We start from the raw sequence: 17,564 nt of genomic DNA, 5'->3' as shown, positions 1-17,564 counted from the left end.
GTCATTGCGCAGGACCAAACGGCCCTTCCGCATAGAAGTATCATCAAAACGGTCAGTGAATATCGTGATGTGATTTCCATTTTTTCGGCAGCTCAACTTCAAGGTGCTCTATGCTTTATTGATTTTGCAAATGCTTTTGACCGGATTGATCATCGTTATCTTTTTAAAACAATGTCGGCCCTGGGTTTTGGGGGACGGTGCTTGAAGTCTTTGCAAAGTATGATTACTGGGATGACGGCAAAAGTACTTGTCAACGGTCAATGCACGAGAGCCATAAATATTTGTCGTGGATTCCCGCAAGGAAGCCCACTCTCCATGCTGCTCTATGTCATATCTTTGGAACCTCTTGTCCGACATTTAAACGTTCTCTTGGAAGGGATCACGATTATGTCGGTAAAGAAAGTAACCAATGTGTATGCAGATGATTTAGGGGTCATAGTTCGGAGTGACGACGATGTTCAAACTCTTAAGACCGCCTTACACGTTTATTGTGGTGCTACTGGTGCTGCTGTGAATAACACGAAAAGCTCTATGCTCAGCCTCAATGGTTATGCGAACGCAGACTTAGATTGGATCAATTCCACGAACCAACATAAGTCTCTCGGTGTCACATTTTCTAGCTGCCCGCTCAAGATGGCTTCCGTTAACTGGAAGACCATGCTTACCAACATCAGAGGCTCATTAATAGAGCATCGAAATAGGGACCTCAATTTAATGCAAAGGGTACAACTGATTAACTGTGTGATCCTGTCAAAAGCGATTTACCGGGGGCAATGTCTACCTATTCCCTTGGGCATCGCCAAAAATATTACGAGGGCAGTTTGTCAGCTGTTATGGAGAGGCTGTATATTTAAAGTGGCAGCTCGTACAGTGACCTTACCTCCGGTCGCCGGTGGCCTCGGACTCACAGATATTCGTCAAAAGACAGTGACTTTATTTATCAAGCGTACTCGAGAACATCTCCGTAAGTACCCCGACAGTATTACGACGCAACTGTTTCATCTGACTGAACCTCAGAGTTTAGATGCTCCTGTCAATGTGGCTCCGATCCATTTTAAGCTGCACCATGTCAGACTTTACTTCACCGAGATCAGTTACAAAGAGAGTATACATCTGACACCCAGCCGTAGCGCCACGTCATCTGCTACTTCTATTCCATGGCACTGTTCAGTCAGGAATCGAATCGAGAAAAAATATCCATCCAAAGATTGGAATACTGTTTGGAAGAATATTCATAATAAAGTCTTAAGCATGTCAGTACGGTCGACATGGTATCAAGTGGTTAACGATATCATCGCCAACAATGAGAGGCTCCATGCTATAGGACTTCATGATACTCCCATGTGTCGCCGTTGTGGATATGTGGATACGACAGTTCACAGGTTTACTTGTCAAGGATACAATACCATATGGAACCACATTAAGCAGCAGGTCGCATTCCTCAGGCGCAATGATGGTAGATTCATCACCACCACCGAACTCTCGGCCCCGGACGTGATGTATTTTCCGCGTCAGAAAAATAATACCATACTGTGGCTATACGGCAATTTTGTTCACTTTGTCATCCACAAAACGACCACGGACACCATTGCGGACTACAACTGCTACATCACGGAGGAATATTACAAGCTACGCGCCCAACGGAACCACACCAAGCATTTTGGAAATATGCTACACATACTCTTTCAAAAGGAAGGTATTGGATGATGTGTTGAATGATATACTGTGATTATAATCTGAGATCAGTGTCATGTATTGTGTGTGTCCTTAAGAAGTCTACGTTTTTCAGTTTTCCACTTAATTTTTCTTTCTTTATCCCCGTTTTTCAACATATCAAGTTCCCTCGTTATGAAAAACCATCCAACATCACAGAATAAGTTCACTTGGATGCAGAAATTTACTTTTCTCACCACGTTTGGCATGGATTCCCTTACGTGAGAAGGAGCATTTAATTTGATTTTAGCAAAGAAGCTCGCCGAAGAAGGCGCATGAAGGAGAGCGAATGGAAGGGCTAGAAGGGGAGATGGGAGGCCCTAAGAAAAAAAAAAGAAAAAAAAAAAATGGTGTAACGGTTAGCACTCTGGACTCTGAATCCAGCGATCCGCGTTCGAATCTCGGTGGAACCTTCGTTTAGTCTAAATTTTCTGTAATAAGCGTTTCTCGCCGAGGAAGTAGCAGCGATAGGCTCAGGGGTGTAGTTTCTACGTTTGTATTAAAAACGAGATGTCTATGAAACGGCTGAATATTGGTGCGACTATGTGACCTATATAGCACATTAAACGAGTAATGCCTGTAAGAGCAAGCAATTTTACTATAATTCGAAGAAATATCATTATCCTACGAAGGCTAAGAATCCCATGATTATCAACTAGCTACTAGAAGCTGAGCAAATGAATTTCCTTTAAAACAGGTTTAAAACATAGGGAGGTTCTGACCGAGTGGGCATGCTCTGGAGCCTCTTTGCTCCTGAGATTAGAAAAACAGTCCTCTGGGCCGGATTTGAACCAGCGACCTATGGATAACTGTGAATCCTCCACTACAGTCCACCGCTCTACCAACTGAGCTACCAGAGGCTCTGCATACTTTCTTATTCGTACTGATTGCTTTACGTCCGTCCCTGTCTTTCGTTTCCACACACTGCTACTCAGCGCTGCCATATAGACGCACAGGAAATGCAGTCATCGGCTGCAAGTGCAAACATTGCCCAGATTAAGTTTTATAATGCTCGATCGTGTCAATTAGGTTAAAAAATGCAAGTAGGAAGTGTCTGAAGTACGTCAGAACACTGCTAAGTGTATTTACGAGTCCCATTCTCCTGTCTGGTTCCATGGTGTAACGGTTAGCACTCTGGACTCTGAATCCAGCGATCCGAGTTCGAATCTCGGTGGAACCTTCGTTTAGTCTAAATTTTCTGTAATAAGCGTTTCTCGCCGAGGAAGTAGCAGCGATAGGCTCAGGGGTGTAGTTTCTACGTTTGTATTAAAAACGAGATGTCTATGAAACGGCTGAATATTGGTGCGACTATGTGACCTATATAGCACATTAAACGAGTAATGCCTGTAAGAGCAAGCAATTTTACTATAATTCGAAGAAATATCATTATCCTACGAAGGCTAAGAATCCCATGATTATCAACTAGCTACTAGAAGCTGAGCAAATGAATTTCCTTTAAAACAGGTTTAAAACATAGGGAGGTTCTGACCGAGTGGGCATGCTCTGGAGCCTCTTTGCTCCTGAGATTAGAAAAACAGTCCTCTGGGCCGGATTTGAACCAGCGACCTATGGATAACTGTGAATCCTCCACTACAGTCCACCGCTCTACCAACTGAGCTACCAGAGGCTCTGCATACTTTCTTATTCGTACTGATTGCTTTACGTCCGTCCCTGTCTTTCGTTTCCACACACTGCTACTCAGCGCTGCCATATAGACGCACAGGAAATGCAGTCATCGGCTGCAAGTGCAAACATTGCCCAGATTAAGTTTTATAATGCTCGATCGTGTCAATTAGGTTAAAAAATGCAAGTAGGAAGTGTCTGAAGTACGTCAGAACACTGCTAAGTGTATTTACGAGTCCCATTCTCCTGTCTGGTTCCATGGTGTAACGGTTAGCACTCTGGACTCTGAATCCAGCGATCCGAGTTCGAATCTCGGTGGAACCTTCGTTTAGTCTAAATTTTCTGTAATAAGCGTTTCTCGCCGAGGAAGTAGCAGCGATAGGCTCAGGGGTGTAGTTTCTACGTTTGTATTAAAAACGAGATGTCTATGAAACGGCTGAATATTGGTGCGACTATGTGACCTATATAGCACATTAAACGAGTAATGCCTGTAAGAGCAAGCAATTTTACTATAATTCGAAGAAATATCATTATCCTACGAAGGCTAAGAATCCCATGATTATCAACTAGCTACTAGAAGCTGAGCAAATGAATTTCCTTTAAAACAGGTTTAAAACATAGGGAGGTTCTGACCGAGTGGGCATGCTCTGGAGCCTCTTTGCTCCTGAGATTAGAAAAACAGTCCTCTGGGCCGGATTTGAACCAGCGACCTATGGATAACTGTGAATCCTCCACTACAGTCCACCGCTCTACCAACTGAGCTACCAGAGGCTCTGCATACTTTCTTATTCGTACTGATTGCTTTACGTCCGTCCCTGTCTTTCGTTTCCACACACTGCTACTCAGCGCTGCCATATAGACGCACAGGAAATGCAGTCATCGGCTGCAAGTGCAAACATTGCCCAGATTAAGTTTTATAATGCTCGATCGTGTCAATTAGGTTAAAAAATGCAAGTAGGAAGTGTCTGAAGTACGCCAGAACACTGCTAAGTGTATTTACGAGTCCCATTCTCCTGTCTGGTTCCATGGTGTAACGGTTAGCACTCTGGACTCTGAATCCAGCGATCCGAGTTCGAATCTCGGTGGAACCTTCGTTTAGTCTAAATTTTCTGTAATAAGCGTTTCTCGCCGAGGAAGTAGCAGCGATAGGCTCAGGGGTGTAGTTTCTACGTTTGTATTAAAAACGAGATGTCTATGAAACGGCTGAATATTGGTGCGACTATGTGACCTATATAGCACATTAAACGAGTAATGCCTGTAAGAGCAAGCAATTTTACTATAATTCGAAGAAATATCATTATCCTACGAAGGCTAAGAATCCCATGATTATCAACTAGCTACTAGAAGCTGAGCAAATGAATTTCCTTTAAAACAGGTTTAAAACATAGGGAGGTTCTGACCGAGTGGGCATGCTCTGGAGCCTCTTTGCTCCTGAGATTAGAAAAACAGTCCTCTGGGCCGGATTTGAACCAGCGACCTATGGATAACTGTGAATCCTCCACTACAGTCCACCGCTCTACCAACTGAGCTACCAGAGGCTCTGCATACTTTCTTATTCGTACTGATTGCTTTACGTCCGTCCCTGTCTTTCGTTTCCACACACTGCTACTCAGCGCTGCCATATAGACGCACAGGAAATGCAGTCATCGGCTGCAGGTGCAAACATTGCCCAGATTAAGTTTTATAATGCTCGATCGTGTCAATTAGGTTAAAAAATGCAAGTAGGAAGTGTCTGAAGTACGTCAGAACACTGCTAAGTGTATTTACGAGTCCCATTCTCCTGTCTGGTTCCATGGTGTAACGGTTAGCACTCTGGACTCTGAATCCAGCGATCCGAGTTCGAATCTCGGTGGAACCTTCGTTTAGTCTAAATTTTCTGTAATAAGCGTTTCTCGCCGAGGAAGTAGCAGCGATAGGCTCAGGGGTGTAGTTTCTACGTTTGTATTAAAAACGAGATGTCTATGAAACGGCTGAATATTGGTGCGACTATGTGACCTATATAGCACATTAAACGAGTAATGCCTGTAAGAGCAAGCAATTTTACTATAATTCGAAGAAATATCATTATCCTACGAAGGCTAAGAATCCCATGATTATCAACTAGCTACTAGAAGCTGAGCAAATGAATTTCCTTTAAAACAGGTTTAAAACATAGGGAGGTTCTGACCGAGTGGGCATGCTCTGGAGCCTCTTTGCTCCTGAGATTAGAAAAACAGTCCTCTGGGCCGGATTTGAACCAGCGACCTATGGATAACTGTGAATCCTCCACTACAGTCCACCGCTCTACCAACTGAGCTACCAGAGGCTCTGCATACTTTCTTATTCGTACTGATTGCTTTACGTCCGTCCCTGTCTTTCGTTTCCACACACTGCTACTCAGCGCTGCCATATAGACGCACAGGAAATGCAGTCATCGGCTGCAAGTGCAAACATTGCCCAGATTAAGTTTTATAATGCTCGATCGTGTCAATTAGGTTAAAAAATGCAAGTAGGAAGTGTCTGAAGTACGTCAGAACACTGCTAAGTGTATTTACGAGTCCCATTCTCCTGTCTGGTTCCATGGTGTAACGGTTAGCACTCTGGACTCTGAATCCAGCGATCCGAGTTCGAATCTCGGTGGAACCTTCGTTTAGTCTAAATTTTCTGTAATAAGCGTTTCTCGCCGAGGAAGTAGCAGCGATAGGCTCAGGGGTGTAGTTTCTACGTTTGTATTAAAAACGAGATGTCTATGAAACGGCTGAATATTGGTGCGACTATGTGACCTATATAGCACATTAAACGAGTAATGCCTGTAAGAGCAAGCAATTTTACTATAATTCGAAGAAATATCATTATCCTACGAAGGCTAAGAATCCCATGATTATCAACTAGCTACTAGAAGCTGAGCAAATGAATTTCCTTTAAAACAGGTTTAAAACATAGGGAGGTTCTGACCGAGTGGGCATGCTCTGGAGCCTCTTTGCTCCTGAGATTAGAAAAACAGTCCTCTGGGCCGGATTTGAACCAGCGACCTATGGATAACTGTGAATCCTCCACTACAGTCCACCGCTCTACCAACTGAGCTACCAGAGGCTCTGCATACTTTCTTATTCGTACTGATTGCTTTACGTCCGTCCCTGTCTTTCGTTTCCACACACTGCTACTCAGCGCTGCCATATAGACGCACAGGAAATGCAGTCATCGGCTGCAAGTGCAAACATTGCCCAGATTAAGTTTTATAATGCTCGATCGTGTCAATTAGGTTAAAAAATGCAAGTAGGAAGTGTCTGAAGTACGTCAGAACACTGCTAAGTGTATTTACGAGTCCCATTCTCCTGTCTGGTTCCATGGTGTAACGGTTAGCACTCTGGACTCTGAATCCAGCGATCCGAGTTCGAATCTCGGTGGAACCTTCGTTTAGTCTAAATTTTCTGTAATAAGCGTTTCTCGCCGAGGAAGTAGCAGCGATAGGCTCAGGGGTGTAGTTTCTACGTTTGTATTAAAAACGAGATGTCTATGAAACGGCTGAATATTGGTGCGACTATGTGACCTATATAGCACATTAAACGAGTAATGCCTGTAAGAGCAAGCAATTTTACTATAATTCGAAGAAATATCATTATCCTACGAAGGCTAAGAATCCCATGATTATCAACTAGCTACTAGAAGCTGAGCAAATGAATTTCCTTTAAAACAGGTTTAAAACATAGGGAGGTTCTGACCGAGTGGGCATGCTCTGGAGCCTCTTTGCTCCTGAGATTAGAAAAACAGTCCTCTGGGCCGGATTTGAACCAGCGACCTATGGATAACTGTGAATCCTCCACTACAGTCCACCGCTCTACCAACTGAGCTACCAGAGGCTCTGCATACTTTCTTATTCGTACTGATTGCTTTACGTCCGTCCCTGTCTTTCGTTTCCACACACTGCTACTCAGCGCTGCCATATAGACGCACAGGAAATGCAGTCATCGGCTGCAAGTGCAAACATTGCCCAGATTAAGTTTTATAATGCTCGATCGTGTCAATTAGGTTAAAAAATGCAAGTAGGAAGTGTCTGAAGTACGTCAGAACACTGCTAAGTGTATTTACGAGTCCCATTCTCCTGTCTGGTTCCATGGTGTAACGGTTAGCACTCTGGACTCTGAATCCAGCGATCCGAGTTCGAATCTCGGTGGAACCTTCGTTTAGTCTAAATTTTCTGTAATAAGCGTTTCTCGCCGAGGAAGTAGCAGCGATAGGCTCAGGGGTGTAGTTTCTACGTTTGTATTAAAAACGAGATGTCTATGAAACGGCTGAATATTGGTGCGACTATGTGACCTATATAGCACATTAAACGAGTAATGCCTGTAAGAGCAAGCAATTTTACTATAATTCGAAGAAATATCATTATCCTACGAAGGCTAAGAATCCCATGATTATCAACTAGCTACTAGAAGCTGAGCAAATGAATTTCCTTTAAAACAGGTTTAAAACATAGGGAGGTTCTGACCGAGTGGGCATGCTCTGGAGCCTCTTTGCTCCTGAGATTAGAAAAACAGTCCTCTGGGCCGGATTTGAACCAGCGACCTATGGATAACTGTGAATCCTCCACTACAGTCCACCGCTCTACCAATTGAGCTACCAGAGGCTCTGCATACTTTCTTATTCGTACTGATTGCTTTACGTCCGTCCCTGTCTTTCGTTTCCACACAGTGCTACTCAGCGCTGCCATATAGACGCACAGGAAATGCAGTCATCGGCTGCAAGTGCAAACATTGCCCAGATTAAGTTTTATAATGCTCGATCGTGTCAATTAGGTTAAAAAATGCAAGTAGGAAGTGTCTGAAGTACGTCAGAACACTGCTAAGTGTATTTACGAGTCCCATTCTCCTGTCTGGTTCCATGGTGTAACGGTTAGCACTCTGGACTCTGAATCCAGCGATCCGAGTTCGAATCTCGGTGGAACCTTCGTTTAGTCTAAATTTTCTGTAATAAGCGTTTCTCGCCGAGGAAGTAGCAGCGATAGGCTCAGGGGTGTAGTTTCTACGTTTGTATTAAAAACGAGATGTCTATGAAACGGCTGAATATTGGTGCGACTATGTGACCTATATAGCACATTAAACGAGTAATGCCTGTAAGAGCAAGCAATTTTACTATAATTCGAAGAAATATCATTATCCTACGAAGGCTAAGAATCCCATGATTATCAACTAGCTACTAGAAGCTGAGCAAATGAATTTCCTTTAAAACAGGTTTAAAACATAGGGAGGTTCTGACCGAGTGGGCATGCTCTGGAGCCTCTTTGCTCCTGAGATTAGAAAAACAGTCCTCTGGGCCGGATTTGAACCAGCGACCTATGGATAACTGTGAATCCTCCACTACAGTCCACCGCTCTACCAACTGAGCTACCAGAGGCTCTGCATACTTTCTTATTCGTACTGATTGCTTTACGTCCGTCCCTGTCTTTCGTTTCCACACACTGCTACTCAGCGCTGCCATATAGACGCACAGGAAATGCAGTCATCGGCTGCAAGTGCAAACATTGCCCAGATTAAGTTTTATAATGCTCGATCGTGTCAATTAGGTTAAAAAATGCAAGTAGGAAGTGTCTGAAGTACGTCAGAACACTGCTAAGTGTATTTACGAGTCCCATTCTCCTGTCTGGTTCCATGGTGTAACGGTTAGCACTCTGGACTCTGAATCCAGCGATCCGAGTTCGAATCTCGGTGGAACCTTCGTTTAGTCTAAATTTTCTGTAATAAGCGTTTCTCGCCGAGGAAGTAGCAGCGATAGGCTCAGGGGTGTAGTTTCTACGTTTGTATTAAAAACGAGATGTCTATGAAACGGCTGAATATTGGTGCGACTATGTGACCTATATAGCACATTAAACGAGTAATGCCTGTAAGAGCAAGCAATTTTACTATAATTCGAAGAAATATCATTATCCTACGAAGGCTAAGAATCCCATGATTATCAACTAGCTACCAGAAGCTGAGCAAATGAATTTCCTTTAAAACAGGTTTAAAACATAGGGAGGTTCTGACCGAGTGGGCATGCTCTGGAGCCTCTTTGCTCCTGAGATTAGAAAAACAGTCCTCTGGGCCGGATTTGAACCAGCGACCTATGGATAACTGTGAATCCTCCACTACAGTCCACCGCTCTACCAACTGAGCTACCAGAGGCTCTGCATACTTTCTTATTCGTACTGATTGCTTTACGTCCGTCCCTGTCTTTCGTTTCCACACACTGCTACTCAGCGCTGCCATATAGACGCACAGGAAATGCAGTCATCGGCTGCAAGTGCAAACATTGCCCAGATTAAGTTTTATAATGCTCGATCGTGTCAATTAGGTTAAAAAATGCAAGTAGGAAGTGTCTGAAGTACGTCAGAACACTGCTAAGTGTATTTACGAGTCCCATTCTCCTGTCTGGTTCCATGGTGTAACGGTTAGCACTCTGGACTCTGAATCCAGCGATCCGAGTTCGAATCTCGGTGGAACCTTCGTTTAGTCTAAATTTTCTGTAATAAGCGTTTCTCGCCGAGGAAGTAGCAGCGATAGGCTCAGGGGTGTAGTTTCTACGTTTGTATTAAAAACGAGATGTCTATGAAACGGCTGAATATTGGTGCGACTATGTGACCTATATAGCACATTAAACGAGTAATGCCTGTAAGAGCAAGCAATTTTACTATAATTCGAAGAAATATCATTATCCTACGAAGGCTAAGAATCCCATGATTATCAACTAGCTACTAGAAGCTGAGCAAATGAATTTCCTTTAAAACAGGTTTAAAACATAGGGAGGTTCTGACCGAGTGGGCATGCTCTGGAGCCTCTTTGCTCCTGAGATTAGAAAAACAGTCCTCTGGGCCGGATTTGAACCAGCGACCTATGGATAACTGTGAATCCTCCACTACAGTCCACCGCTCTACCAACTGAGCTACCAGAGGCTCTGCATACTTTCTTATTCGTACTGATTGCTTTACGTCCGTCCCTGTCTTTCGTTTCCACACAGTGCTACTCAGCGCTGCCATATAGACGCACAGGAAATGCAGTCATCGGCTGCAAGTGCAAACATTGCCCAGATTAAGTTTTATAATGCTCGATCGTGTCAATTAGGTTAAAAAATGCAAGTAGGAAGTGTCTGAAGTACGTCAGAACACTGCTAAGTGTATTTACGAGTCCCATTCTCCTGTCTGGTTCCATGGTGTAACGGTTAGCACTCTGGACTCTGAATCCAGCGATCCGAGTTCGAATCTCGGTGGAACCTTCGTTTAGTCTAAATTTTCTGTAATAAGCGTTTCTCGCCGAGGAAGTAGCAGCGATAGGCTCAGGGGTGTAGTTTCTACGTTTGTATTAAAAACGAGATGTCTATGAAACGGCTGAATATTGGTGCGACTATGTGACCTATATAGCACATTAAACGAGTAATGCCTGTAAGAGCAAGCAATTTTACTATAATTCGAAGAAATATCATTATCCTACGAAGGCTAAGAATCCCATGATTATCAACTAGCTACTAGAAGCTGAGCAAATGAATTTCCTTTAAAACAGGTTTAAAACATAGGGAGGTTCTGACCGAGTGGGCATGCTCTGGAGCCTCTTTGCTCCTGAGATTAGAAAAACAGTCCTCTGGGCCGGATTTGAACCAGCGACCTATGGATAACTGTGAATCCTCCACTACAGTCCACCGCTCTACCAACTGAGCTACCAGAGGCTCTGCATACTTTCTTATTCGTACTGATTGCTTTACGTCCGTCCCTGTCTTTCGTTTCCACACACTGCTACTCAGCGCTGCCATATAGACGCACAGGAAATGCAGTCATCGGCTGCAAGTGCAAACATTGCCCAGATTAAGTTTTATAATGCTCGATCGTGTCAATTAGGTTAAAAAATGCAAGTAGGAAGTGTCTGAAGTACGTCAGAACACTGCTAAGTGTATTTACGAGTCCCATTCTCCTGTCTGGTTCCATGGTGTAACGGTTAGCACTCTGGACTCTGAATCCAGCGATCCGAGTTCGAATCTCGGTGGAACCTTCGTTTAGTCTAAATTTTCTGTAATAAGCGTTTCTCGCCGAGGAAGTAGCAGCGATAGGCTCAGGGGTGTAGTTTCTACGTTTGTATTAAAAACGAGATGTCTATGAAACGGCTGAATATTGGTGCGACTATGTGACCTATATAGCACATTAAACGAGTAATGCCTGTAAGAGCAAGCAATTTTACTATAATTCGAAGAAATATCATTATCCTACGAAGGCTAAGAATCCCATGATTATCAACTAGCTACTAGAAGCTGAGCAAATGAATTTCCTTTAAAACAGGTTTAAAACATAGGGAGGTTCTGACCGAGTGGGCATGCTCTGGAGCCTCTTTGCTCCTGAGATTAGAAAAACAGTCCTCTGGGCCGGATTTGAACCAGCGACCTATGGATAACTGTGAATCCCCCACTACAGTCCACCGCTCTACCAACTGAGCTACCAGAGGCTCTGCATACTTTCTTATTCGTACTGATTGCTTTACGTCCGTCCCTGTCTTTCGTTTCCACACACTGCTACTCAGCGCTGCCATATAGACGCACAGGAAATGCAGTCATCGGCTGCAAGTGCAAACATTGCCCAGATTAAGTTTTATAATGCTCGATCGTGTCAATTAGGTTAAAAAATGCAAGTAGGAAGTGTCTGAAGTACGTCAGAACACTGCTAAGTGTATTTACGAGTCCCATTCTCCTGTCTGGTTCCATGGTGTAACGGTTAGCACTCTGGACTCTGAATCCAGCGATCCGAGTTCGAATCTCGGTGGAACCTTCGTTTAGTCTAAATTTTCTGTAATAAGCGTTTCTCGCCGAGGAAGTAGCAGCGATAGGCTCAGGGGTGTAGTTTCTACGTTTGTATTAAAAACGAGATGTCTATGAAACGGCTGAATATTGGTGCGACTATGTGACCTATATAGCACATTAAACGAGTAATGCCTGTAAGAGCAAGCAATTTTACTATAATTCGAAGAAATATCATTATCCTACGAAGGCTAAGAATCCCATGATTATCAACTAGCTACTAGAAGCTGAGCAAATGAATTTCCTTTAAAACAGGTTTAAAACATAGGGAGGTTCTGACCGAGTGGGCATGCTCTGGAGCCTCTTTGCTCCTGAGATTAGAAAAACAGTCCTCTGGGCCGGATTTGAACCAGCGACCTATGGATAACTGTGAATCCTCCACTACAGTCCACCGCTCTACCAACTGAGCTACCAGAGGCTCTGCATACTTTCTTATTCGTACTGATTGCTTTACGTCCGTCCCTGTCTTTCGTTTCCACACACTGCTACTCAGCGCTGCCATATAGACGCACAGGAAATGCAGTCATCGGCTGCAAGTGCAAACATTGCCCAGATTAAGTTTTATAATGCTCGATCGTGTCAATTAGGTTAAAAAATGCAAGTAGGAAGTGTCTGAAGTACGTCAGAACACTGCTAAGTGTATTTACGAGTCCCATTCTCCTGTCTGGTACCATGGTGTAACGGTTAGCACTCTGGACTCTGAATCCAGCGATCCGAGTTCGAATCTCGGTGGAACCTTCGTTTAGTCTAAATTTTCTGTAATAAGCGTTTCTCGCCGAGGAAGTAGCAGCGATAGGCTCAGGGGTGTAGTTTCTACGTTTGTATTAAAAACGAGATGTCTATGAAACGGCTGAATATTGGTGCGACTATGTGACCTATATAGCACATTAAACGAGTAATGCCTGTAAGAGCAAGCAATTTTACTATAATTCGAAGAAATATCATTATCCTACGAATGTATGAATCCCATGATTATCAACTAGCTACTAGAAGCTGAGCAAATGAATTTCCTTTAAAACAGGTTTAAAACATAGGGAGGTTCTGACCGAGTGGGCATGCTCTGGAGCCTCTTTGCTCCTGAGATTAGAAAAACAGTCCTCTGGGCCGGATTTGAACCAGCGACCTATGGATAACTGTGAATCCTCCACTACAGTCCACCGCTCTACCAACTGAGCTACCAGAGGCTCTGCATACTTTCTTATTCGTACTGATTGCTTTACGTCCGTCCCTGTCTTTCGTTTCCACACACTGCTACTCAGCGCTGCCATATAGACGCACAGGAAATGCAGTCATCGGCTGCAAGTGCAAACATTGCCCAGATTAAGTTTTATAATGCTCGATCGTGTCAATTAGGTTAAAAAATGCAAGTAGGAAGTGTCTGAAGTACGTCAGAACACTGCTAAGTGTATTTACGAGTCCCATTCTCCTGTCTGGTTCCATGGTGTAACGGTTAGCACTCTGGACTCTGAATCCAGCGATCCGAGTTCGAATCTCGGTGGAACCTTCGTTTAGTCTAAATTTTCTGTAATAAGCGTTTCTCGCCGAGGAAGTAGCAGCGATAGGCTCAGGGGTGTAGTTTCTACGTTTGTATTAAAAACGAGATGTCTATGAAACGGCTGAATATTGGTGCGACTATGTGACCTATATAGCACATTAAACGAGTAATGCCTGTAAGAGCAAGCAATTTTACTATAATTCGAAGAAATATCATTATCCTACGAAGGCTAAGAATCCCATGATTATCAACTAGCTACTAGAAGCTGAGCAAATGAATTTCCTTTAAAACAGGTTTAAAACATAGGGAGGTTCTGATCGAGTGGGCATGCTCTGGAGCCTCTTTGCTCCTGAGATTAGAAAAACAGTCCTCTGGGCCGGATTTGAACCAGCGACCTATGGATAACTGTGAATCCTCCACTACAGTCCACCGCTCTACCAACTGAGCTACCAGAGGCTCTGCATACTTTCTTATTCGTACTGATTGCTTTACGTCCGTCCCTGTCTTTCGTTTCCACACACTGCTACTCAGCGCTGCCATATAGACGCACAGGAAATGCAGTCATCGGCTGCAAGTGCAAACATTGCCCAGATTAAGTTTTATAATGCTCGATCGTGTCAATTAGGTTAAAAAATGCAAGTAGGAAGTGTCTGAAGTACGTCAGAACACTGCTAAGTGTATTTACGAGTCCCATTCTCCTGTCTGGTTCCATGGTGTAACGGTTAGCACTCTGGACTCTGAATCCAGCGATCCGAGTTCGAATCTCGGTGGAACCTTCGTTTAGTCTAAATTTTCTGTAATAAGCGTTTCTCGCCGAGGAAGTAGCAGCGATAGGCTCAGGGGTGTAGTTTCTACGTTTGTATTAAAAACGAGATGTCTATGAAACGGCTGAATATTGGTGCGACTATGTGACCTATATAGCACATTAAACGAGTAATGCCTGTAAGAGCAAGCAATTTTACTATAATTCGAAGAAATATCATTATCCTACGAATGTATGAATCCCATGATTATCAACTAGCTACTAGAAGCTGAGCAAATGAATTTCCTTTAAAACAGGTTTAAAACATAGGGAGGTTCTGACCGAGTGGGCATGCTCTGGAGCCTCTTTGCTCCTGAGATTAGAAAAACAGTCCTCTGGGCCGGATTTGAACCAGCGACCTATGGATAACTGTGAATCCTCCACTACAGTCCACCGCTCTACCAACTGAGCTACCAGAGGCTCTGCATACTTTCTTATTCGTACTGATTGCTTTACGTCCGTCCCTGTCTTTCGTTTCCACACACTGCTACTCAGCGCTGCCATATAGACGCACAGGAAATGCAGTCATCGGCTGCAAGTGCAAACATTGCCCAGATTAAGTTTTATAATGCTCGATCGTGTCAATTAGGTTAAAAAATGCAAGTAGGAAGTGTCTGAAGTACGTCAGAACACTGCTAAGTGTATTTACGAGTCCCATTCTCCTGTCTGGTTCCATGGTGTAACGGTTAGCACTCTGGACTCTGAATCCAGCGATCCGAGTTCGAATCTCGGTGGAACCTTCGTTTAGTCTAAATTTTCTGTAATAAGCGTTTCTCGCCGAGGAAGTAGCAGCGATAGGCTCAGGGGTGTAGTTTCTACGTTTGTATTAAAAACGAGATGTCTATGAAACGGCTGAATATTGGTGCGACTATGTGACCTATATAGCACATTAAACGAGTAATGCCTGTAAGAGCAAGCAATTTTACTATAATTCGAAGAAATATCATTATCCTACGAAGGCTAAGAATCCCATGATTATCAACTAGCTACTAGAAGCTGAGCAAATGAATTTCCTTTAAAACAGGTTTAAAACATAGGGAGGTTCTGACCGAGTGGGCATGCTCTGGAGCCTCTTTGCTCCTGAGATTAGAAAAACAGTCCTCTGGGCCGGATTTGAACCAGCGTCCTATGGATAACTGTGAATCCTCCACTACAGTCCACCGCTCTACCAACTGAGCTACCAGAGGCTCTGCATACTTTCTTATTCGTACTGATTGCTTTACGTCCGTCCCTGTCTTTCGTTTCCACACACTGCTACTCAGCGCTGCCATATAGACGCACAGGAAATGCAGTCATCGGCTGCAAGTGCAAACATTGCCCAGATTAAGTTTTATAATGCTCGATCGTGTCAATTAGGTTAAAAAATGCAAGTAGGAAGTGTCTGAAGTACGTCAGAACACTGCTAAGTGTATTTACGAGTCCCATTCTCCTGTCTGGTTCCATGGTGTAACGGTTAGCACTCTGGACTCTGAATCCAGCGATCCGAGTTCGAATCTCGGTGGAACCTTCGTTTAGTCTAAATTTTCTGTAATAAGCGTTTCTCGCCGAGGAAGTAGCAGCGATAGGCTCAGGGGTGTAGTTTCTACGTTTGTATTAAAAACGAGATGTCTATGAAACGGCTGAATATTGGTGCGACTATGTGACCTATATAGCACATTAAACGAGTAATGCCTGTAAGAGCAAGCAATTTTACTATAATTCGAAGAAATATCATTATCCTACGAAGGCTAAGAATCCCATGATTATCAACTAGCTACTAGAAGCTGAGCAAATGAATTTCCTTTAAAACAGGTTTAAAACATAGGGAGGTTCTGACCGAGTGGGCATGCTCTGGAGCCTCTTTGCTCCTGAGATTAGAAAAACAGTCCTCTGGGCCGGATTTGAACCAGCGACCTATGGATAACTGTGAATCCTCCACTACAGTCCACCGCTCTACCAACTGAGCTACCAGAGGCTCTGCATACTTTCTTATTCGTACTGATTGCTTTACGTCCGTCCCTGTCTTTCGTTTCCACACACTGCTACTCAGCGCTGCCATATAGACGCACAGGAAATGCAGTCATCGGCTGCAAGTGCAAACATTGCCCAGATTAAGTTTTATAATGCTCGATCGTGTCAATTAGGTTAAAAAATGCAAGTAGGAAGTGTCTGAAGTACGTCAGAACACTGCTAAGTGTATTTACGAGTCCCATTCTCCTGTCTGGTTCCATGGTGTAACGGTTAGCACTCTGGACTCTGAATCCAGCGATCCGAGTTCGAATCTCGGTGGAACCTTCGTTTAGTCTAAATTTTCTGTAATAAGCGTTTCTCGCCGAGGAAGTAGCAGCGATAGGCTCAGGGGTGTAGTTTCTACGTTTGTATTAAAAACGAGATGTCTATGAAACGGCTGAATATTGGTGCGACTATGTGACCTATATAGCACATTAAACGAGTAATGCCTGTAAGAGCAAGCAATTTTACTATAATTCGAAGAAATATCATTATCCTACGAAGGCTAAGAATCCCATGATTATCAACTAGCTACTAGAAGCTGAGCAAATGAATTTCCTTTAAAACAGGTTTAAAACATAGGGAGGTTCTGACCGAGTGGGCATGCTCTGGAGCCTCTTTGCTCCTGAGATTAGAAAAACAGTCCTCTGGGCCGGATTTGAACCAGCGACCTATGGATAACTGTGAATCCTCCACTACAGTCCACCGCTCTACCAACTGAGCTACCAGAGGCTCTGCATACTTTCTTATTCGTACTGATTGCTTTACGTCCGTCCCTGTCTTTCGTTTCCACACACTGCTACTCAGCGCTGCCATATAGACGCACAGGAAATGCAGTCATCGGCTGCAAGTGCAAACATTGCCCAGATTAAGTTTTATAATGCTCGATCGTGTCAATTAGGTTAAAAAATGCAAGTAGGAAGTGTCTGAAGTACGTCAGAACACTGCTAAGTGTATTTACGAGTCCCATTCTCCTGTCTGGTTCCATGGTGTAACGGTTAGCACTCTGGACTCTGAATCCAGCGATCCGAGTTCGAATCTCGGTGGAACCTTCGTTTAGTCTAAATTTTCTGTAATAAGCGTTTCTCGCCGAGGAAGTAGCAGCGATAGGCTCAGGGGTGTAGTTTCTACGTTTGTATTAAAAACGAGATG

General features: G+C 43.7%; 40 non-coding genes across 40 annotated transcripts; 20 read left to right on the top strand and 20 right to left on the bottom strand.

Annotated features, from left to right (window-relative positions):
* Positions 1-2,484: 2,484 nt before the first annotated feature.
* Positions 2,485-2,573, bottom strand: Trnay-gua. Its single transcript is given in 2 exon segments — positions 2,485-2,520; positions 2,537-2,573. It is a non-coding gene; the product is annotated as a tRNA-Tyr (tRNA).
* Positions 2,574-2,821: 248 nt separating this feature from the next.
* Trnaq-cug lies at positions 2,822-2,893 on the top strand. Its single transcript has one exon. It is a non-coding gene; the product is annotated as a tRNA-Gln (tRNA).
* A 358-nt stretch (positions 2,894-3,251) lies between these two features.
* Trnay-gua lies at positions 3,252-3,340 on the bottom strand. The gene is given in 2 exon segments: positions 3,252-3,287; positions 3,304-3,340. It is a non-coding gene; the product is annotated as a tRNA-Tyr (tRNA).
* Positions 3,341-3,588: 248 nt separating this feature from the next.
* Trnaq-cug lies at positions 3,589-3,660 on the top strand. Its single transcript has one exon. It is a non-coding gene; the product is annotated as a tRNA-Gln (tRNA).
* Positions 3,661-4,018: 358 nt separating this feature from the next.
* Trnay-gua lies at positions 4,019-4,107 on the bottom strand. Its single transcript is given in 2 exon segments — positions 4,019-4,054; positions 4,071-4,107. It is a non-coding gene; the product is annotated as a tRNA-Tyr (tRNA).
* Positions 4,108-4,355: 248 nt separating this feature from the next.
* Positions 4,356-4,427, top strand: Trnaq-cug. The gene has a single exon. It is a non-coding gene; the product is annotated as a tRNA-Gln (tRNA).
* A 358-nt stretch (positions 4,428-4,785) lies between these two features.
* Trnay-gua lies at positions 4,786-4,874 on the bottom strand. The gene is given in 2 exon segments: positions 4,786-4,821; positions 4,838-4,874. It is a non-coding gene; the product is annotated as a tRNA-Tyr (tRNA).
* A 248-nt stretch (positions 4,875-5,122) lies between these two features.
* Positions 5,123-5,194, top strand: Trnaq-cug. Its single transcript has one exon. It is a non-coding gene; the product is annotated as a tRNA-Gln (tRNA).
* A 358-nt stretch (positions 5,195-5,552) lies between these two features.
* On the bottom strand, positions 5,553-5,641 carry Trnay-gua. The gene is given in 2 exon segments: positions 5,553-5,588; positions 5,605-5,641. It is a non-coding gene; the product is annotated as a tRNA-Tyr (tRNA).
* Positions 5,642-5,889: 248 nt separating this feature from the next.
* Positions 5,890-5,961, top strand: Trnaq-cug. The gene has a single exon. It is a non-coding gene; the product is annotated as a tRNA-Gln (tRNA).
* Positions 5,962-6,319: 358 nt separating this feature from the next.
* Positions 6,320-6,408, bottom strand: Trnay-gua. Its single transcript is given in 2 exon segments — positions 6,320-6,355; positions 6,372-6,408. It is a non-coding gene; the product is annotated as a tRNA-Tyr (tRNA).
* A 248-nt stretch (positions 6,409-6,656) lies between these two features.
* On the top strand, positions 6,657-6,728 carry Trnaq-cug. Its single transcript has one exon. It is a non-coding gene; the product is annotated as a tRNA-Gln (tRNA).
* Positions 6,729-7,086: 358 nt separating this feature from the next.
* On the bottom strand, positions 7,087-7,175 carry Trnay-gua. The gene is given in 2 exon segments: positions 7,087-7,122; positions 7,139-7,175. It is a non-coding gene; the product is annotated as a tRNA-Tyr (tRNA).
* Positions 7,176-7,423: 248 nt separating this feature from the next.
* Trnaq-cug lies at positions 7,424-7,495 on the top strand. Its single transcript has one exon. It is a non-coding gene; the product is annotated as a tRNA-Gln (tRNA).
* Positions 7,496-7,853: 358 nt separating this feature from the next.
* Trnay-gua lies at positions 7,854-7,942 on the bottom strand. Its single transcript is given in 2 exon segments — positions 7,854-7,889; positions 7,906-7,942. It is a non-coding gene; the product is annotated as a tRNA-Tyr (tRNA).
* A 248-nt stretch (positions 7,943-8,190) lies between these two features.
* Positions 8,191-8,262, top strand: Trnaq-cug. The gene has a single exon. It is a non-coding gene; the product is annotated as a tRNA-Gln (tRNA).
* Positions 8,263-8,620: 358 nt separating this feature from the next.
* Positions 8,621-8,709, bottom strand: Trnay-gua. Its single transcript is given in 2 exon segments — positions 8,621-8,656; positions 8,673-8,709. It is a non-coding gene; the product is annotated as a tRNA-Tyr (tRNA).
* A 248-nt stretch (positions 8,710-8,957) lies between these two features.
* Positions 8,958-9,029, top strand: Trnaq-cug. The gene has a single exon. It is a non-coding gene; the product is annotated as a tRNA-Gln (tRNA).
* Positions 9,030-9,387: 358 nt separating this feature from the next.
* On the bottom strand, positions 9,388-9,476 carry Trnay-gua. The gene is given in 2 exon segments: positions 9,388-9,423; positions 9,440-9,476. It is a non-coding gene; the product is annotated as a tRNA-Tyr (tRNA).
* A 248-nt stretch (positions 9,477-9,724) lies between these two features.
* Trnaq-cug lies at positions 9,725-9,796 on the top strand. Its single transcript has one exon. It is a non-coding gene; the product is annotated as a tRNA-Gln (tRNA).
* Positions 9,797-10,154: 358 nt separating this feature from the next.
* Trnay-gua lies at positions 10,155-10,243 on the bottom strand. The gene is given in 2 exon segments: positions 10,155-10,190; positions 10,207-10,243. It is a non-coding gene; the product is annotated as a tRNA-Tyr (tRNA).
* Positions 10,244-10,491: 248 nt separating this feature from the next.
* Trnaq-cug lies at positions 10,492-10,563 on the top strand. Its single transcript has one exon. It is a non-coding gene; the product is annotated as a tRNA-Gln (tRNA).
* A 358-nt stretch (positions 10,564-10,921) lies between these two features.
* Trnay-gua lies at positions 10,922-11,010 on the bottom strand. The gene is given in 2 exon segments: positions 10,922-10,957; positions 10,974-11,010. It is a non-coding gene; the product is annotated as a tRNA-Tyr (tRNA).
* Positions 11,011-11,258: 248 nt separating this feature from the next.
* Positions 11,259-11,330, top strand: Trnaq-cug. The gene has a single exon. It is a non-coding gene; the product is annotated as a tRNA-Gln (tRNA).
* Positions 11,331-11,688: 358 nt separating this feature from the next.
* Positions 11,689-11,777, bottom strand: Trnay-gua. Its single transcript is given in 2 exon segments — positions 11,689-11,724; positions 11,741-11,777. It is a non-coding gene; the product is annotated as a tRNA-Tyr (tRNA).
* A 248-nt stretch (positions 11,778-12,025) lies between these two features.
* Positions 12,026-12,097, top strand: Trnaq-cug. The gene has a single exon. It is a non-coding gene; the product is annotated as a tRNA-Gln (tRNA).
* Positions 12,098-12,455: 358 nt separating this feature from the next.
* Positions 12,456-12,544, bottom strand: Trnay-gua. The gene is given in 2 exon segments: positions 12,456-12,491; positions 12,508-12,544. It is a non-coding gene; the product is annotated as a tRNA-Tyr (tRNA).
* Positions 12,545-12,792: 248 nt separating this feature from the next.
* On the top strand, positions 12,793-12,864 carry Trnaq-cug. The gene has a single exon. It is a non-coding gene; the product is annotated as a tRNA-Gln (tRNA).
* Positions 12,865-13,221: 357 nt separating this feature from the next.
* On the bottom strand, positions 13,222-13,310 carry Trnay-gua. Its single transcript is given in 2 exon segments — positions 13,222-13,257; positions 13,274-13,310. It is a non-coding gene; the product is annotated as a tRNA-Tyr (tRNA).
* A 248-nt stretch (positions 13,311-13,558) lies between these two features.
* Trnaq-cug lies at positions 13,559-13,630 on the top strand. Its single transcript has one exon. It is a non-coding gene; the product is annotated as a tRNA-Gln (tRNA).
* Positions 13,631-13,988: 358 nt separating this feature from the next.
* Positions 13,989-14,077, bottom strand: Trnay-gua. The gene is given in 2 exon segments: positions 13,989-14,024; positions 14,041-14,077. It is a non-coding gene; the product is annotated as a tRNA-Tyr (tRNA).
* Positions 14,078-14,325: 248 nt separating this feature from the next.
* Positions 14,326-14,397, top strand: Trnaq-cug. The gene has a single exon. It is a non-coding gene; the product is annotated as a tRNA-Gln (tRNA).
* Positions 14,398-14,754: 357 nt separating this feature from the next.
* Positions 14,755-14,843, bottom strand: Trnay-gua. Its single transcript is given in 2 exon segments — positions 14,755-14,790; positions 14,807-14,843. It is a non-coding gene; the product is annotated as a tRNA-Tyr (tRNA).
* Positions 14,844-15,091: 248 nt separating this feature from the next.
* On the top strand, positions 15,092-15,163 carry Trnaq-cug. The gene has a single exon. It is a non-coding gene; the product is annotated as a tRNA-Gln (tRNA).
* Positions 15,164-15,521: 358 nt separating this feature from the next.
* On the bottom strand, positions 15,522-15,610 carry Trnay-gua. Its single transcript is given in 2 exon segments — positions 15,522-15,557; positions 15,574-15,610. It is a non-coding gene; the product is annotated as a tRNA-Tyr (tRNA).
* Positions 15,611-15,858: 248 nt separating this feature from the next.
* On the top strand, positions 15,859-15,930 carry Trnaq-cug. Its single transcript has one exon. It is a non-coding gene; the product is annotated as a tRNA-Gln (tRNA).
* Positions 15,931-16,288: 358 nt separating this feature from the next.
* On the bottom strand, positions 16,289-16,377 carry Trnay-gua. Its single transcript is given in 2 exon segments — positions 16,289-16,324; positions 16,341-16,377. It is a non-coding gene; the product is annotated as a tRNA-Tyr (tRNA).
* Positions 16,378-16,625: 248 nt separating this feature from the next.
* Trnaq-cug lies at positions 16,626-16,697 on the top strand. Its single transcript has one exon. It is a non-coding gene; the product is annotated as a tRNA-Gln (tRNA).
* A 358-nt stretch (positions 16,698-17,055) lies between these two features.
* Trnay-gua lies at positions 17,056-17,144 on the bottom strand. The gene is given in 2 exon segments: positions 17,056-17,091; positions 17,108-17,144. It is a non-coding gene; the product is annotated as a tRNA-Tyr (tRNA).
* A 248-nt stretch (positions 17,145-17,392) lies between these two features.
* On the top strand, positions 17,393-17,464 carry Trnaq-cug. The gene has a single exon. It is a non-coding gene; the product is annotated as a tRNA-Gln (tRNA).
* Positions 17,465-17,564: the final 100 nt, after the last annotated feature.

The sequence above is a fragment of the Schistocerca americana genome, unplaced genomic scaffold (assembly GCF_021461395.2).
Source record: "Schistocerca americana isolate TAMUIC-IGC-003095 unplaced genomic scaffold, iqSchAmer2.1 HiC_scaffold_103, whole genome shotgun sequence".
NCBI lineage: Eukaryota > Metazoa > Arthropoda > Insecta > Orthoptera > Acrididae > Schistocerca > Schistocerca americana.
Note: the sequence above shows the minus strand (reverse complement) of the source record. Positions and strands in the feature narration are given on the sequence as shown.